At 43.2% G+C, this 5,663-nt stretch overlaps 1 pseudogene; it reads right to left on the reverse strand.

Annotated features, from left to right (window-relative positions):
* Window positions 1–355: 355 nt before the first annotated feature.
* Window positions 356–473, reverse strand: LOC124620389 (annotated as a pseudogene).
* Window positions 474–5,663: the final 5,190 nt, after the last annotated feature.

The following is a 5,663-nucleotide window of genomic DNA, read 5'->3' on the forward strand; positions in this document are numbered from 1 at the left end:
GAAGCTTTATAATTTCATCACTAAAAATATTTCAGAATGTGCCAGACTGCTAATTCGCTCCACGTCGTAGCTTCAAATTCGAAGTTTTTTGACAGATTATCACTTTGACGTACTAGGATGCCATTTTACAGTGCTAGAAACTAAAACTACAACTCCTCCCTACAGGGCATGAAGGCCCAACGGGACTGACCGGCCGCCGTGTCATCCTCAGCTCATAGGCGTCACTGGATGCGGATATGGAGGGGCATGTAGTCAGCACACCGCTCTCCCGTATGTCAGTTTACGAGACCGGAGCCGCTACTTCTCAATCAAGTAGCTCCTCAGTTTGCCTCACAAGGGCTGAGTGCACCCCACTTGCCAACAGCGCTCGGCAGACTAGATGGTCACCCATCCAAGTGCTAGCCCAGCCCGACAGCGCTTAACTTCGGTGATCTGACGGGAACCGGTGTTACCACTGCGGCAAGGCCGTTGGCATTTTACAGTGCTGTCGCAGCATAATTTATTAAAGCAGCGACTCAGTAATTCGTTGAAGTGCAACTCAAAACATATAAAGTAACTGAGGCTATTCCTTCTTTTCCTGTAGTAAAGTTGTGTTCAATCCAAAGACTGATTTGAACACAACAGTGCTTTACCAGGCATTGTCCTGTTGGAGGCGGTATGCATTTGCATTCCTCTGATCTTTGAACTGACTTATCCACCAATGTATAGAGGGACCTACAGTTTAACGGTATAATTCACCATTTTTTTCACATAAAAACATTGCCAGAGGTGAAACAGGTGATTAGAAACGGGTAAGAATCTTAGGACTGATCGGGGATCTAAACCAAGTGCTTATACTCCGGCACTGAGCCACCGAGCTACTTCTCCTATGACAATAAAAAGCAGCGACATCTAAGCTGTGTTAGTTATGACATGTCTTGAAACAACACATTTACATCAATATTGAAAAATGGCAATTTTACGCCTTGACTCACCATCCCCACCAGAAAAATTTCTGCGGACGCTCATGATGTCCCCGAAACGGTTTTTCCGTATACGGAACGGAAATGTTTGTTATTCGCGGTTGAACAAAGAAATGCACTTGCCTGTAATCGGCTCTTCTCACGCACCAGTTTTCTTTTTTCGGAGGACGGGTTATTGTACCGGTGCTTGGGAGGAAACACACATAATTCAAATGAAAGTTTGAACGCGTGTGTTTGGAAGTTAGCCCCAAAGAATTTGCATTCTGGTGCGAAGACTGTGTGACTTTCCTGGCAGTGAGGAGCTTCAACGAAGGGTATTCAGTAATTTTGAAGACCATGACAACGATGGACGTCGCCCTGGGACTCTACTCGACGCAGTTCGCCAAACATTCCGACGACCACCGGATTCAAGGGGCCGAAAACTCCTAAAGAATCTTATATGCTTCGTTAACGTCGACTCAATTTTGATTTCAGACGAGCCGGATGACCTGTGACATACCGCGCGTGGAGGTCTACATCGAAATTTTGTTCCGTTCCGACGGCACTTCCGCCTTCCCGGTAGAAAAAATTCCAGTTTGTAGAGGAAATATCAAAAAACATTTTGACCAAATTTGGCACTGATATCTATAACACATCCCGAGAAAAAAATTCTCAAAGAACATGCTTTTTTCGGGCCAAATATAGTAAACCTCCCCTTAAGGAATGTTCGTTCCAGATATTGGCTGCAAATTGTTAAGGTGCCTACGAACTGAGCGTACAGAAGTCGTGCTAATTTAAAATGCAATATGTTTGTACTAGCGACTCACTAGCATTCAAAACCTGCAACGTGCTTACGGGAAGCCTTACGCTGCAATGTAATCACCTGACTCTGGAGGCTACGTATGTGAGTGACGAAACTCCAGTTATGCACTTCTGATGCTCACTCCATATATAGTTCGGGACGTCCGATTCCCACGATTCCCACGGATGGTTTAGTAACGCTCGCATCCAAAATGGCATTTTCGAAGTTTAAAATTACTTGAACAGAGAGTGATACACGTTTGCGCGCTATTTCCCCTCCCACCTAATTCTCATTTTTCCCACACAGAATCAATTTTAAAGTTTTTAGTCGAAAATATTTCACTTAAATAGTAGTTTATCAAACAACTGCAACTCGTCTTACTCCATGTTATTACTGTAACTCCCTCCCCACAGGCCATGAAGGCCCAACGGTACCGACCGGTCGCCGTGTCACCGGCAGCCCACAGGCGTCACTGGATGCGGATATGGAGGAGCATGTGGTCAGGACACCGCTCTCCCGACCGTACGTCAGTTTACGAGACCGGAGCCACTACTTCCCGGTCAACTAGCTCCTCAGTTTGCCTCACAAGGGCTGAGTGTCTCCCGCTTGCCAACAGCGCTCGACAGACCGGATGGTCACGCATCTCCAAGCGCTAGCACAGCCCGACATCGCTTAACTTTGGTGGTCTGACAGGAAATTTTGAGAGGTTGTTCAGGGATTTTGGTATAAGGGACCACGGTCTGTGGCGGCTCGTTACAAAGTTATTGCACTTCGTTTCTGTACTGTACTCACAATAGTGCACAACAGTGCAAATGTCTCTCTTGTTTCCATTCGCTGACGGTATCTGCTGCACTCTTTTACTCGTTACCATTAAGTTTGCATTAAAATCTGTTCGGTACTGCCCATGCGTTAGTTGTGAGTTAACAGTAATACCCAGAAGTACAATGGATAGGTTTACTGATTAAAAGTTGGCCGATATGTATCTCGTGTATAGGATCCCTGAACGTAATGCAATAGCGACATAATGACGCTACGTTGAACTATTTTCGCAGCGACGGCGACCACGTCACAGCACTTTTGCGTCTCAGTGTTGTTGCATTACTCTGTGCTGTAAGTTGCATACTTTGGTTATTGCAAATTTCAGGCTCCTTCACTGTTGTGAAGATATTTTTACAGAACCAGAGGTGATTGCAGTAACAAACCGAATAAATCGTAATTACATTATTATTCAGTAACAAGCCGCTGGAGCCCATGGGTCCCTTATCTCATAATATTTAGAAGATGTTCCTGAACCACCTCTGAAAATTTATCGGTAGAATTCTGGTTTACCCAGTACAATTGTTTTATTTAGGACACCACGGGCGTCCGCAGAAATTTTTCCAGTGGGGATGGTGAGTCAAGGCATAAAATTACCATTTTTGAATTTTTGATGTAAATGTTTTGAAGTAAATGTGTTGTTTCAAGACATGTCATAAGAGCTAAATTTTATAGGTGACTCAAAAGACACTAATACCAGAGAAATGATGATTATCCACTCTGTATATGAATAAAAAATAGCTCCGTACTCCAGATTCTGAGATTGTGAACTCCCGTGGAGAATGCTATAATGCAAAGATTAATTAGGATTTAACACATTGTTGATAGCGGGGAGAATAGTGGTAGGGTACTAGCCTATTCGCGCACGACCGGAGAAAAACCCTACATAATTCGCTTGATATTATTTAAGGATATCACGGATAATAAACATCTGGAAGGGGATGTTGATCCCTGGCCTCTCTGTCTTGATCACTAAACCAACTAGCTCGGTCCACAACCTGTAAAACATTTCTGATGAGCCGGCCGCGGTGACCGTGCGGTTCTAGGCGCTTCAGTGCGGAACCGCGCGACTGCTACGGTCGCAGGTTCGAATCCTGCCTCGGGCATGGATGTGTGTGATGTCCTTAGGTTAGTTAGGTTTAAGTAGTTCTAAGTTCTAGGGGACTGAGGACCTCAGATGTTTAGTCCCATAGTGCTCAGAGCCATTTGAATTCTGATGATTGTGATTTTAAAGGGACTTAACTACATGCCATTAGTTCCTTAATACCCTCATGACATTCGAAGAAGTGGATGGGATACACTTTTTCCAAAGGCTGTTGAGAGTTAGACAGGTCTATTTTTGTTGTTGTTGCGATAATCAAAACGCTTACGTCTAAGAATGAAGAAATCACTATTTTCTAATCTTTTCTCGCAGACTATTTACGCAGTAAGTAATGTAAAGTAATTCAAACGTTGGTTTGAACCGCACAACCTTCTTCTTTCTTTGCCACTGCCTTGTCCCGCATCATGCGCATGGTCGGCAGGGTTATGTACGGATTTGGCATGGTTAATTTTAGGGGTTACCGGCTGCCCGCCCTGCTGCCACCCCCCATCCTCTGGGATAGAGTAAGTATACCCCAGCAGTCCGGGTCTAATGCAAATCATGAAAGAGTGCGACTTTTATTTGAGATGTCTGTGAATCATGTAACTGAGGCGGGACGTGGGGACCAGCCCGGTATCCATCTAGTGGGATGTGCAAAACCGCCTAAAAACCACATCTAGGCTGGCTGGCACACCGGCCCTCGTTGTTAAGCCGCCGGGCGGATTCGATCCGGGGCCGGCGCGCCTACCCGAATCCAGGAAGCGCTCTCGGCTAACCTGGCAATCTATAAGATTATCCCCGTAGCTAGGGCACGTTACGCAATCCAATTTGCAGGTTGCCTGCCTAACAGTTTCTAGGGGCAACAAAAATTTTATTTTCAATATTTCACGTAATAATGGACCGAATTTAAAAACTTTTAGTGCTGTCATAATGTAGTCATTAAGATATATAATCTAATGTTAAAAGTTTGTCACAATAAAACAAGCATTACAATTAGAAACTCTGTGTTTGTCTTGAGGCAATGTAACTGATGGCGTACTAATGCCCGGACATTATTCATCCAATGTTTGAGGGCACTTAGCGACTTCCAACACACTTTACACTTAACGTCAATTCTTTTTGAAACTTTTTCCTACCTGAGACACCCCAGAAAATGTTGAAAAGAAAAAGAGTTTATCTTTTCCTATATTTTCGCTGTTCGTGCATCAGGCATGACACATCACACACTACGTTTCAATTTATTACTTCTTTACTAATAAGTATATTCGTAACACATGTTGGAGACAGCATCCACATATACCAATAAGTGGAACTGCAAAATTATATCACTGTACGACATAAAATTCTGGAGAAATGCAGTCATAAACATTTAGATGCGTGGAAGCTACATAGCCTTTTCACGCTTTTAAGACTTCATCACGCATGACCTTTTTATTTATTATTCTTTTCCACTAACTTTGGTAACACACTTTGCAGGCGGTATCTGCATGTGTCACTGTACGAGTCTACAAAACCACATCACTGTACGACACACAGTTCAGCAGACATGACGTCATACACGTTTAGAAGGGTGAAAACTATCTTGTACTTAAAATGGGGCGCAGAGAACATCGACATCCCCCGTGATATTTTAATTTATTACTCTGTTCGCAACACACTTTGTATACAGTATTTACATCTATCATTGAATGTACCTGCAAAACTATCATTGTGCGACACAATTCTGGAGATATGATGTCACAAACATTTAGATACGTGGTAAACTAGCTTTTTATTAAAACTGAGCTCAAATTACCCACTTTATATTCATACAGTGTTTCATAATGAGAGCGTTTAGCAATTCTAACTTTAAGCATAGCTTCAAAACCTTTCGTAAGATTTTTCTCGCTTACTCGCTTAAAGCAAATATTTATCACATTACTCATTAATAATCATAGGTTTGAAGGTGTTTTATACATGGGAGCTCGATTCTTTAAAGTACCGGGGATTTACTGGTGCTTTACTAAGCTTCCTCCGACAATGA

This window comes from Schistocerca americana, chromosome 6, assembly GCF_021461395.2.
Source record: "Schistocerca americana isolate TAMUIC-IGC-003095 chromosome 6, iqSchAmer2.1, whole genome shotgun sequence".
Classification (NCBI taxonomy): Eukaryota; Metazoa; Arthropoda; class Insecta; order Orthoptera; family Acrididae; genus Schistocerca; species Schistocerca americana.